At 42.1% G+C, this 14,206-nt stretch overlaps 1 protein-coding gene and 1 pseudogene across 2 annotated transcripts in view; one reads left to right on the top strand and one right to left on the bottom strand.

Annotated features, from left to right (window-relative positions):
• C1QTNF7 (C1q and TNF related 7) overlaps nt 1-14,206 on the top strand; it is a 91,692-nt gene that overhangs the window by 21,097 nt on the left and 56,389 nt on the right. The gene's annotated exons all lie outside the window — the stretch shown is intronic.
• LOC116821068 (U2 spliceosomal RNA) lies at nt 13,667-13,801 on the bottom strand (annotated as a pseudogene).

The raw sequence follows: 14,206 nt of genomic DNA, 5'->3' as shown, positions 1-14,206 counted from the left end.
TTAGATCGCTATGTCTGGCAGGGTTCAGTCTGCGTGTTCCGCTTTTGCAAATACTGCCTTGAAGCACAGAGGGTTGTTTTCATACCTCCTGTATGAGGTGATGGTGAATGTGACAATGAATGCTGAACATGAAGTGAATTTGACACACAGCATCTCTGGGACACTTTCACTCTGTTTCAGCACCCAGGAACTTCCAGTAGAGCTGCCCAAAGTTGTATGACATGTTACATTAATTTACCAAGATTAGCAATGTTTTCTTCACTAAAAGAATTAGCTGGACTGATCTTTTTGCACACAAGAATAAATGCCATTGTTTCTCATGTTGAACTGACCTCTGTGGTTACTCTGGAACAAGCTTTGGATTCTTTGAAATTAAGGCTAGAGGATCCCATAACTGAAACAGTTTTGTTTAGACAGAAAAACTGCCAAGATGCCCTTAAAAGGAAGGATCTGCCTAACGCATGCTATTCAAAACATTCATTGCTATTCTGACCTTCAAAAATCAATCTAACGACAGCTTAAATGAAGCCATGCAGTTCCTCCACTGATTGTTACACACGCAAGAGTGGGCCCAGTCCCCTCAATCATCACATTCAGAATTCAGCAAGACTGTGTAATGACTGCAGTACCAGACCCATTATGAACAACTGAGAAACTCAGCCGGGGGTTTGTACTCTATCCTTTTTCCATTGAGTCAGCAGACACATATGTTCCCAATTTATCATTAAAAACAAACAACTTAATCTCTCAAATATGCAGTGTTTGGGGGTCTCCTCTTAAAATTGAATTACAAATTGAGTAACTAATGTAAATTTGTCAATGCAGGAAATAAAGGCATGTTAGTTACTGTCACCAGCTGCTTCGTTCCTATCATTTCTGTAAATCCTTTGGAATAGCTCAAAGTCTAGATATTTGTAAATCAGAGGTTGTTACATTTTTCTGTTCTGGTGGTCATACGTGGCTGACAATGCTTTCTTTAAACTAGAGCCATGGGCAGGGTGTGAGGGAGGAGTAAGTTCTGTCCTCATGTACAGCCATAGTGCCCCACTGAAGTCTTGGACAGAATTTGGCCTAAAAAGTGAATAGCTATTTTAAAATATTTATTCATTTACCATTGTCACACCCAAGGGCCAGCCTGAGGACTTGGCGGAGGGGGGAGGGGCGCTAGGAAAATGAGTCTTTGGGACAAACCCCTCAAAGGTATTTGACTCCTTTACATGAAACTCGGGGCAGGAAGGGAGGAGTCATCTTAGGTCATCTATCTGGCTGCAGAAGTGAAGTCTGCTTGTTCCTTTTAACCCTGTTGCCCTGTGTACAGGATTTCAAAGCTATCGGTACAAAAGGAGAGGAAACTTCCTTTTTTTAAAGGAAAGCTGAAAGTCTCTTATACATTTCTGCTTCCCATGGCTCTGTCTCCTGTGTCTCTGAGACTTTCCCTCTTTCAGGGGCATATTTATAGACAGGCTCCCTAAATTTCATTCACAAAATCTATATGTGGACATGCAAAAATCACATTTGTAAGTCGAAAATGGGTACTGGCACATGGAAACAGGCACTCTCATTCTGCGTGTACAGTGGGTGCGTGAACAAATATTGCAGCTGCAGTTTAGGTAGCCTGTTTTGAAAGTTTGACCCTTTAGACCTTTGAAGTATGTGTTAGTTATACGTTGTAATAAATACTTGGAATTCAGCTGGTTATTGAGGGCATGGAAAATAAGCCCCACAATGGAGTAGGAGCAAGGATGTGAGACACTGTACTGATAAAACAGCATTTCTCTCCTAAAAACTGTTTTTCTTTTGAAAAAATGCAGCTGCTCAGGGCAACATACACAGGGCTTTGGAACAGTGGGAGGCCTGAGTCTCCTCTGCTTTTCCACTAAACAGAGGAATCTGATTTAAACTTTTTTCTGTTCTATTAAAAGCCAAAGAGCCTCTCATAAAAAACAAGTATACAAGTGGAATAAAGGGAGGAGAGCAAGAAAGGCAAAAAGGAAGCAGAAGGGGGTAAGAGAAGAGAAAGGAGATCAGAGTGAACTGCAGAGTTGAGAGAAGAATCCAGGAGTCCTGACCCTCAGTGCTGTGCTGTAGCCACTAGACGTACACCCCTTCCCAAAAACAACATGCATGGCCATTCTCCCTATTTAGAAGGATCAGTTATATGCTTCATAGAAATGGTATCATTTTCTCATTCTGTACTTTCAAAACAGTTAATCAAAACCCACATATTTCAAAAGGAGCTAAAGCTTTGTTCCCTGAATCCCTTCTCTTCGGAAGCAGTTAAACAGATACTCTTGAATAGCAGACGCAACACAACTAGACGCGCTGACGTCTGCAACTGGACTAGATTCCAGTGCTGGTGCACCTCCCATCAGGTCAACACAATGAGCACTCCACTGCCACTTATCCTGGACTATATTTTACACCTTATACAATTGGGATTAACCACCAGTTCCATCTGGATGCATTTGGCAGCCATCATAACCTTCCACTGCCACATAGACAGCCTGTCATAAACAGATAGCTAAGGGTTAATGTCTCTTTCAGCTGGAAAGGGTTAACAAACAACACCTGACCAGAGGACCAATCAGGAAACAAGATACTTTCCAATCTCTGTGGAGGGAAGCCTTTGTTTGTGGTTTTTGGGCTTTGCTTGGTTCTCTCTGAGTCCTGGACGGGACTAGAGGTGCAACCAGGTTTCTGCCAATCTCCCTGCTACAGTCTCTTATATATATTCAGAATAGTGAGTATTGAGTAACAAAAGGCGGTTATACTTTCATTTTGATTATTTCTGTATTTCAACTTGTGTATCTGGCGCTGGTAGAGTCTTTAATGTGTATTTGGGGGTGAAAGTATTTTTAAATTGTATTTTCTCTCTATTGTCTATAAGCTGAAAGATCCTGTAATATTTACGCATCTTAGATTACAGAGAATACTTTTTATTTTTTTTCTTTCTTTTTATTAAAAGTTTTGCTTTTAAGTACCTGTTGATTTTTCCCCTCGTTGAGGCTCAAAGGGAATTGAGTCGCTGTACTTTACCAGGGAAGTGGTGGGGAGACAGAAGAAAGAAGGCGAGGGGGAAAAGGGGGAATCACTTTGTTTAGATTCACTCGGAGCTTTGAATCTGTATTGCTTCTGGGTGATGGAAAGAGGGGGAGGGGTGAAGGTGGAAAGCCTCTGTTTTAAGATTCAGGATGTTGAATCCGCAGTGATCTTCTAGGGTAACCAAGGAAGGGAATAGCCTGGATAGGTACTATCTGAGGGAAAGGAGTTTGACTTTCCTTGTATTGAAGATCACAGGGGGTCTGGATCTTTGGGGGTCCCCAGGGAAGGTGGGGAGAACGAGGTTTTATCGCGCTACTCAGAATCCTGTATTGGGTGCAGCGTATCACATCCTGATTGGTGGCAGCGTATCAGATCTAAGCTGGTAATTAAGCTTAGAGGATTTCATGCTAGTACCTCATTTTTGGACTCTAAGGTTCAGATTGAGGAAAGTATACTATGACACAGCCACTCCGTCCTCGCACACCCACTCATGAAACTGTTCCTGAAGGGCCTCCAAAATCTTTACCCTCACATACAGGACCCAACTCTGACCTGGGACCATGGCCTCATCCTGTACTCCCTTACGAGACTAGAATCTATGGCAACATGATCCTATGTTCACTGATAACCTCTGCCCAATGGGTTGACGAAATTGAGGTCTTTATGGCCTCTCCCCCGTACACACACTTTCATAAAGACAAACTTACGCTACATCCACATCCTAAATTTTTACCGAAGAAACACACTTCAAAAAAACCTCAGTTACTGCACAGAGTGAGTAACCTTCTCTTCTTGTGTTATGTGAAGGGGTAAACAACATTTCCCTACTCATTTTCTCCACACCATTCATGATTTTATAGCTCTCTATTATATCCCCCCTTACTTGTCTCTTGTCTGAGCTGAGCAGTCCCAGTCTTTCTAACCCTTCTCAGATGGAAGTGTTCCATGCCCCTAATGATTTTTGTTGTCCTTTTTCTGTACCATTCCATTTCTAAAATATCTTTTTTGAGATTGCGTGACCAAAACTGCATGGATAGATTTATATATAATGAGTCATTAAGGAACTGGCTAGAACCTGCTGAAAGTGATCCATATCAGTGCCGTATCCCACAGAGACCAGGGAAACCCCAGTGATCAGATAATTGACACCTAACAATCAATGACTAAGAGGAAGGAGGTTTCCCTTCATTCCTCAGCTGAGAAGCTGAGCAGAGGCCAGTCAAGACCAAGGACAGAGAGATTAAAGCAGGGGATGAAGAGGCTGGCTTCTCTCACATGGCACTGACAAAAGATCAGAGAAAGATAGAGCCTGAAATGAAGTTCACAGCAGCTTGGCTGGTGGATTGCCTTGGCTTAGCCAGATGGTCTATATCTTAACCTTTCTCTGTGCAAACTTAAGGACTTCCAATGCTGTGTTCCAGTTGACTAATAAACCCTGTTGTTTTGATGCTGCTGCCTGGTGTCACTGCAAATCCTCACTGAGGTGCATTAGTCCCTGAAGCATGTAAAAGTCTCTGACTAGGAGTCTATCTTAGTTGGACTTGCTGGGCAGAGCTCACAGTGTGAAGCAGGAGACCTGAAGCCATAGGCACTCTCTCAGAGGTGGTGTGGCTGGATGGCCTATCCTGAAGGAAGATTGAGATCCTTTGTGATCCTGGCACAGTGAAAAAGCTTCCTTGAAGAGACTGTTTAAAAGCTGGGGCATAGCACCGATCCTGTGGAACTGTGACACTGGTATTTGTGGGTGAGCTGGGTATTGTTTGGATTGATATTTTTATTTCTGGCTCGTTACCTTTTAGTGTTGCTGATTTTATCTTCTCTGTGATTGTATTTGTAATCTTTGCAAAAGTTGCCTAGAACCTGTGTAACCCACACACCTCCTGAGTGTGGTGCTTTGTCCCATGTAGTGGCACCATAACCCCATACAGATTTATGAGTCTGCTGCAGTCTTAGCTAACAGGCATATGGTTTTTAGCTCATGCAGTAGAGGCTCATGCATTTAGCTCCAGAGGTCCCAGGTTCAATCCCACCTACTGACAACCGGGGTCTATTGATGTTATACCTGGAATAGGTGCTTATCTATCTATCGAGAGAGAAAATGAAGATGCCCTGTTTTGAGGTAGACTCTTCAGTTGCATTAGTTATTCAATGGAAAGCAGATTACCAAGGTAAAACATGCTCATTCTCCAATTCTCAAGGAGCCTGCTCAGCTTTGCTCAGTTGTAACTGAAACCAGCATATGTTGACTGGGAGAAGAAAAAACCCTTAGTGGGGGGACGAGCAGTTCTTCTGGGTTAAAGCCTGCTCATAGCTCATCCATGTGAGTATTTTTACATCCAAGGCACTACGCATTCCTACCTTAAATGGGTTTTCCTAACTCATAGTAGGAAGCCCTGACCACTTTTCAAAGGGCAGAATCAGGTCATTCATACACATTTTATTGATACATAGTTTTAGTTTTTAAGATTAGTTTTATTGGTTCATGTGGGTGTTCATAAATTGTTTTGTTCAGTGAACCATTTAAAACCAAATATTAAAAGCACATGTGGCCATGATATGGAGCTAAACACTGTCTTTGATGTAGATCTGTAACTATAGTAGTTGTCAGGTTGTGGGCAGTATTCTGATGGTGCCCACATGATGAAAAAGAGAATGTAAATGCCATGGTACACTGTGGGCCACATACTCAGCTGGTATAGATCAGCATACCTCCACAGTCTATGGAGCTGTGCCAATTTATGCCAGCTGAAGATCTGGCCTTTGATTTTAGAGAGTGAGAAATGGAAGAGACAGTTCAATGTGTACTATATATTTCAAAGAGCCATATTGGCCTGGCTTTATTCAGAAGAAAATTCTTTTGCACTGAAGTGTAATTTCAGACACCACTATGAATGTGAGGCCACACAGACCCAGCCCATTATTCACTAATTCATCCATTAAAACAGCATTTGAACAAATGTCAATAAAATACAGTGAGGCACAGCATCAGCCTGGAAATACTTAGCCTGGCCCACCTAAGAGGACACATTCTGGCACATTTTCAAGATGGTGCTTTATCTTACTGGCCTTCTACAGGGGTGCGAAAAAAGAAAACCAAACTGAAGTGTCATGTGAGGCAACGTGAGCCAGGGCTGGTCCTCTAAGCAGGGCTGTAGTTTTTTTTCTTTCCCCCTGTGTTTTTGCCCCAGTGAGCTGATTGTCTTGTTCCACATCATTTGTGGGTCTTGGCTAGAGCACCAAATACTGTCGCTCAGTAGAAGTTAACCAGTGAGGCCAGAGTACCACGGTCATGGATCTAATAAGGCCTGGTCTACAGAGGGGGGGGTCGATGTAAGATACGCAACTTCAACTACAGGAATACAGTAGCTGAAGTCGACGTATCTTATTCTGACTTACCTCCCATCCTCACAGCGCGGGATCGACAGCCGCAGCTCCCCTGTCGACTCCGTTACCGCTGCTCACTCTGGTGGAGTTCCGGAGTTGACAGGGAGCACATTCGGGGATCAATATGTCACGTCTCGATCCCTGATACAGCGATTGCTACCTGTCAATACAGTGGGTAGTCTGGACATACCCATTGGCACTAACTGTATTAGGAGGCTCAGATTTTAGCTCTGTACACTGTCTTGTTGTCTTTGCTTTGTCCTTCATTGCTTCACAGGATCTGCTTTTTCAGTTACAGTTTGAATTTGAAAACAAAAATAGAATCCAGATGTCTTTCATTTACTATTCCAGAGCCGCAAGCTAAGCTAGCTAGTGACATTTACCTTATTGCAATTTTTGGGTAACTATAACATTGATTCTCACTATCAAATGCAATTGATTGTGATCTTTCATGTTTTCCCCTCCACCATTTTTTATTAATTGATTGTTCAGTTGGTTAGAAAGGCAGTATTTTAAAGGGAATCGTTCAAGGAGTGATCCATAATCCAGCTGCCTGGCATGTGTACAGCAGCAGCATAATTAGCAGCACATAGTGCAGGCTGAGTGAATGCTGCAAGTATCTTCATTTTTTCCCTTTTAGGTTTCAGCTCTGGAACCTGTTCCAATGCTAGTATCTCACAAGTGGCTATTTTTCTCCTCAGAAATGAATGATAGCAGTACGGTAACTTGCAATCTAGCTATCAGCATCTCAAGTACACAACTGCATTTAGGAGATGAAGATTGCATCAGTGGCTAGGATGCTAGCCTGAGACTTTTGAGACCTGGGTTCGATTGCTTGCTCTGCCGCAGACTACCAGTGTCATCTTGGATAAGTAATTTAGTCTCTCTGTTCCTCCTTTCCTCACCTGTAAAATGGGATAATAGCAGCACTTCCCTGCCTCAGTGGGTGTTGTGAGGCTAGATATATGTTCAGATACTATGCTAATGGAGAGCATACATTTACCTAAAGGCCAAATTTTTTGTGAAACATAAAAATTGTATAATACTAAGAAACATACTTTTCAAATGACACTTCTCTGCCATGTATTCTTACATCCATGGAAATAAATGTGTCAGTATTACTGGCTCAGTCATCACCTGTGACAATGAAACCATACCTCACAGCTTCTATTGTTTCTACCTTATAGTGTACCATACTGTTGTAGTTGCACCATTAAAGATAAATTATAGGATGGGATTTTCAAAAGTGCCTTAGACTTCTAGACTCTAAGGCCAGAAGGGACCATTGTGATCATCTAGTCTGACCTCCTGCACATTGCAGATCACAGAAACTACCTTGCTCACACACACCTGTAATAGACCCCTAGCCCCTGGCTGAGTTACTGAAGTCCTCAAGTCATGACTAAGGGTATGGCTACACTTCGAATTTCAAAGCGCTGCCGCAGCAGTGCTGCGGGAGCACTGCTGCGGCAGTGCTTTGAAGTGTGAGTGTGGTCGGAGCAGCAGCGCTGGGAGAGCTGCCGCACGTAAATCACATCCTCTACGGGTGTAGCGGCTCCCAGCGCTGTCGCCCTGATTACACTGAGGCTTTACAGCGCTGTATCTTGCAGCGCTCAGGGGGGTGTTTTTTCACACCTCTGAGCGCGAAACTTGCAGTGCTGTAAAGTGTGAGTTTAGCCAAAGCCTAAAAGACTTCAAGTCACAGAAAATCCACCATTAACTCTAGTTTAAACCTACCAGTGACCCCGACCCCATGTTGGAGAGGAAGGCAAAAAAAAACCAGGGTCTCTGCCAATCTGGCCCAGGGGAAAATTCCTCCCCAACCCCAAATATGGTGATTACTTGGATCCTGACCATGTCAGCAAGACCCACCAGCCATACACCTGGGAAAGAATTTTCTATAGCAACTTATAGCCCTCCCCATCTCAAGTCCCATCATCAGCCATTGGTAATGTTTGCTACAAGCAGTCGCAGGTCGGCTACATGCAATTGTAGGCGGCCATGGTGCCTTGCTTTTGAAAATTCCACCTCTAGTTGTTATTTCCCTTCTGAGCCCAAACTGTTTCTAGCTTGCATAATATCTGCCTATTTCAAATTGACCTCTACACACTATATCGTATGTTTAGCCTCACACATCATTTCACAAACATAACTTTTATTTTCCACACTGTAATATTTTGCAACTATTATCAGAAATAGCAACCACACTTTGTTTTATGATACAAATTATACATAGCTGTTACACTGACAGACCAGCCAACAACTTAACAAGAGACAATACAATTGTAATCAAGACAATCCCCATGTGAAATAGGTATCAAAGAAATGTTAATTAGGCTAGCAATCTCCAATTCATTCACTTTGTATTGATAAGAATCAGAGAATAGTTGCAAAGTGTATTTGTCTCTTTACCTGTATCTTGTTAGAAGTGTACCAATGGAACCCAATTAGCTTTTAGGTGCTAATTCCCTTTCAAGTCTTACTTGCCTTATATTATGTATGTGTCTATGTCCAGTTAACTTTAAAATCAAAGATGTGACATATTGCAGGAAACTAATAATTATATCAACATTGTCTTCAGTTTAACTATCTCTGTTATAATGGAGGACCAGTAAATTGCCTTGTGTAAATAAGTGTAGCCAGTTTACCTGTGTGCCCATAGGAAATAGAAGATTAACATCAAAGCAATGGCCTGTAAGCTATCTGCATGGCCTGTTCCTCCTTGGAGGAAAGCCCTAGTATGACAATTTCTGTGAGGAGGCTTGTCAGCGGGCTAGAAGAGCTATAAAAGAGAAGCCTGGTCCTTTCATCTCAGGTCTGTTTAAACTTTAACAGGAATGGTTTAAGCCATAGGACTGAGGTCTTCAGGAACATACCTGGATTGCCCTAGAATTCTCAGGGGAAAACTCTAACAGATGCTGCACCTGAACTGCCTAGTGGACTATAACCCTTTGAATTGATTCTAGAAAGACTTTTTACAAATCAGCAGCCTGACCCTCTCTGCTATGAAACTGACCTATGGACTTTACACACAGCTGTATGTGTATTGATCTCTTAACCATTTATAAAGCTTTTCTTTCTTCTTCCTTTTTTTAATAAATCTTAGATTTAGTTATTAAGGATTGACTGAATATTTGGATAAGATCTGAGATTCATATTGACCTAGAGATAAGTGTCTGATCCTTTGGGATTGGTGAACCTTAAATATGGTGAATCAGGCTTTCAGTAACCTCACACTATATTAGACTTGGCTGTCTAGATGGGAGCCAACGACTGGAATGGCTAAAGAGGACTGTCTTTCGCTTCTTGTTAACCAGCGTGGAACTACAAAAGCTCTTTTGTTACTGATTTTGTGAATTTAATTATAGAATAAACCATTAGTTTTGGGGATTGTCTGCCCTATTTCTTGCAGTCTGCCCTGAGTGTGGCATTCTCAGTGGGCCCATGTAGGCACCTGGTCACATACTAGTCTCATAGACCCTGATCCTACATTTCAGGCATGCCTAAATTCCTACTGAAATCACTTGGAGTTCTGTGTGTGTAACAGAAGCTTGATAGAGTGCCAAAATTCTTCCTCCAAGGCAATTGTTTGTATCTTTCCATAATGGTCAATTCATCTCTGAAGTATTACATTTGCACCACAAAACATGATACTCCAGTTTCGAATTTGATAATGAATTGTTGGTACTGAAAGATAATGTGTTTTCTTTACAACAAATGAGTCAGTCACTAAAACTGTTATCTCAAGTGTTTAACATTTCATCAGCATTTAACATTGCAATTAGGGAATGCATCAAGACAATAGCAGCCAGCACAAACCTTAAACTACCCTTTCATCCAAGTCAAACTTGATATGTATATCTGAACAAAAATAGAGCTTGTATATTCTAAAATGAAAAGAAGAATTTAAAAAGGATAAGAAGCCTGGTTATTACAGAAACCTGTGTGCAAGGCTCATTATTTCAAAGTGCTGCAGCAGTGCAGCATTAGCACTTAGTGGAGATGCTACCTACGCTCCCATCGGCATAAGTAATCCACTTCCCTAAGAGGCGGTAGCTATGTTGATGAGAAAAGCCTTCCTGTCGACATAGCCTTCCTGTCTACACCGGCAGTGAGGTTGGTATAACTATGTGCACAGGGCTGTGGAAAATCCAGACTGCAGAGCAATGAAGTTATATCAACATAAGTTTAGAGTGTAGCCCAGGGCTCAGAAATAGAGGCTTATAGAGAAGGCACTGCTGATTGTCATTTGAGTACCTTTTATACTTTGTTTACTCAAGTGGTCAACATGAGTGAGAGAGAGTAACGAAAAGTTTTGTTTTGTTTTCCTCTATAAATATCAGATTTAAATTTTTTTATTAAAGCTAATGTTAAAAAATTATCTAGAACACGAGTTAAGAAAAGAGTGTCTGTACATCTACATATAGTGCTTAGATTATCCATAAATACAAAGTTTGTTTTTAAAGTCATATGATACATATAGTCCATAATCAGCAATAACCCAAATTTAGGTGAATAAATTTAAGAATACAGTTTAGATATTAGCATCCAAAATATTCGGGTACATCACTCACGAGCATCAAAGAATCCTGTGGCACCTTATAGACTAACAGACGTTTTGGAGCATGAGCTTTCGTGGGTGAATACCCACTTCGTCAGATGCATGTAGTGGAAATTTCCAGGGGCAGTGTTATATACACAAGCAACGTAGAGAGTGAGACAGAGTTATTGTTAATCAGGAGGGATGAGCCTCTGCCTTCCAGCAGGGAGAGAAACTGTTTTTGTAGTTGGCAACCATTCTCACAGTCTTTGTTTAATCCTGAGCTGATGGTGTCAAATTTGCAGATGAACTGAGCTCAGCGTTTCTCTTAAAGCCTGGTTCTGAAACCCAGCAATCCTGGATGCCCATCATCTCGGTGATTTGATCACTGTCACTTGAAGGACTGTCTGGATATGTGGCTCTCTTACTTACATTACCTATGAACACCAGCAACTCTCCAGCTATCTCCGTGACACCCTGAATTTACCTGAGGAATACAAATGCATTAGCGACTTCCAGAAAAACCATCCTACGGCCACCGATTGGATGAGAGCTCTCTACACAAACCATCCACAACACGATGAATACAAGCTGTCAGAACAGTATCTACCTGATTATGCCCACAGCACAACTGCTGCTGACTTCTGTGCCGTTTTCAACCACACAATATGGTATCAAAAATTTGATGACAAATTATATCTCCAGATACGAGTGCGACACCAGCTGATATGGTCAGCGGCCCGCATTGCCCACATATAACCAATGTCTTTTTATGGCGTGGACTGTTTGAAAACACTCTCAGCTCTTGTCCACTATCACTGCCCCTTCTCTACCCCCTACGCTACATTGATGACATCCTTCTCATCTGGACCCATGGAAGGAGCTCTCTCCTAAAACATTCCCAACGATTTCAATAGCTTCACACCTACCATACCTCAGCCCTGGACCAATTCATACACAGGAGGTCCACTTCCTAGACACCAATGGGCAAAGTAAGTATGGTTCACAATGTAACATTTCACCAATTATTACTGAAAACTACGGTACGCGCTATGCCTACTTCATTCTCTACTTCCATTCACGTGGCACATCACATCTCCTTGTCCTACAGCAAGCACTGAGGTAGAGTCCACATCTGCCCTAACCCCTCAACAGAGACCAACACCTACAAATGTCCACCCAAGCATTCTCAAACTACATAACCCGCACAAGGAATAAGGAAACCAGAATCAAAACAGAGCTCAGAGCGTGTACCCAGAAGCCTCTACTTGCGGACAAACTCCAAGAAGAAACCTACCAGGATCTTCCACTGGCGCGACACATACAGACCCCCAGCTAAACCCTCCAGAGCGCTCATCAGAGATCTACAACCCATTGCCTGGGACCAATTGTCCCACACTTCTCGGGCCTTGGGTGGCAAGCCAGTCCTTGCCCACATGAAACCTGCCAACCTGAATACATATTCTCACCAGTACCGTGCACACCGTACCATAGTATAACTCCAGCTCAAAACCATCCATGCAACAAACCTGTCAATGCAGCTTGCCCATCATATCTACACCAGCGACACATACAGGACCCTAACCAGATCAGTCACACAATCACTGGTTCATTTCACCTGCATGTTCACCAATGTAATATTACGCATCATATGCCAGCAATGCCCCTTTGCTATGTACGTCCGCCAAATGGACCCCAGTATCTACAGAAAAGGATAAAGGACACGAAATCAGAATTAGAAATGCCGATATACAAAACCTATGGAGACACTTCACCTCTCTGGGCCACCACTATAGAAAAGATTTAAGGTGGCCATCCTGCAGCAAAAAAACTCAGGACCAGACTTCAAAGAGAAATGCTGAGCCTTCAGTTCATCTGCAAATTTGACACCATCAGTCTCAGGATTAAACAAAACTGTAATGGCTTGCCAGCTTACAAAACCGTTTCTCCTCCCTTGGTTTTCACACCGTCAACTGCTGAACAGGCTCTCCTCCTCCTGTTTGAACTACTTTGTTATTCTACTTGCCTGCATATATACTGCCCTTGGAATTTCCACTACATGCATCCGACGAAGTGGGTATTCACCCACGAAAGCTCATGCTCCAAAACATCTGTCAATCTATAAGGTGCCACAGAATTCTTTGCTGCTTTTACAGATCCAGACTAACACGGCTACCCCTCTGATACATCACTTATGAAAAGTTATACAGCGAGTTGGATGTGGAAATATAGCAATGAGTGAAGATTGTCCTTCAGTAATTGAGAATTTATGGTAGGTTGTCCATTTAGAAAATACAATCCATGAGGAAAGTATTTCAAACCTTCCTCCTCTTCTGCTCCTATAAACTATTCTTAATCTGGGGAAAACATTTACAGAGACAATTCCCTAAGCTAAAACAGTGACATTTTGTCAAGATGACACAGATGAAAGACTGATCCAAACCACACGCTTTTGGAAGGTACACTAATGAGAGCAGTGGGAGCACCTATCTAGAATAGACTAAGAAAAGAGTTACTTAAATGGCCTATAAACAACAGTAAAGTAAAATTAAGAAAAGCAACCGCACCCCCACTCCAGCGACTCCTCTAAGAACAAAATACAGATAACTAATCCACAATAAGAAGAAATATATTAACATTACAAACAAGACAGTAATACAACATTTTTTTTTCACTTTTAACCAGAATATTCTCCCAGATGGGAGGTGCACCTTTCCTGGAAGTACTGCAATACCAGGTTGATGCATGGAGTGAATGGAGCAAGCTCCTATTCCAGCTTCCTATTTCAAAAATCCATTTAATAAAAGGTGTTGTTTTGTTTTCCTCTATAAATATCAAATACAATACAGCCAAATCCTGAGCAAGGTTCTGAGCCTATATAAGACCAGATTCCAGTAGAATTGGCACAATTTCACTCAGCTGAAAAGTCAAGTCATAACCTGTATGGGGGACTCTAAGGCTCTAAACTATGGAAAATGCCTATGTGACAACTCTGCACATTCTGCGCCCTGCAGTAACTGTGAGGTTGAGGATGCCTTCCCCCAGCCCTGCTGTACTTCAGTGCATTTTTCTTCCTTTCACTCAGACTTTGCTTCACTTTTGAGTATTTGGCCAATGGTCTCTAGAGTCATCACAATGTTACCAGAGGACAATCAAAAATATTGTAGCTGTAAGAATCTGCCTGCAATTCTGACACGTCTGTGAATGCACATATAATACTTGATAAAACAGTTGTCACTT

Source organism: Chelonoidis abingdonii, chromosome 5 (genome assembly GCF_003597395.2).
Source record: "Chelonoidis abingdonii isolate Lonesome George chromosome 5, CheloAbing_2.0, whole genome shotgun sequence".
Classification (NCBI taxonomy): domain Eukaryota; kingdom Metazoa; phylum Chordata; order Testudines; family Testudinidae; genus Chelonoidis; species Chelonoidis abingdonii.
Note: the sequence above shows the minus strand (reverse complement) of the source record. Positions and strands in the feature narration are given on the sequence as shown.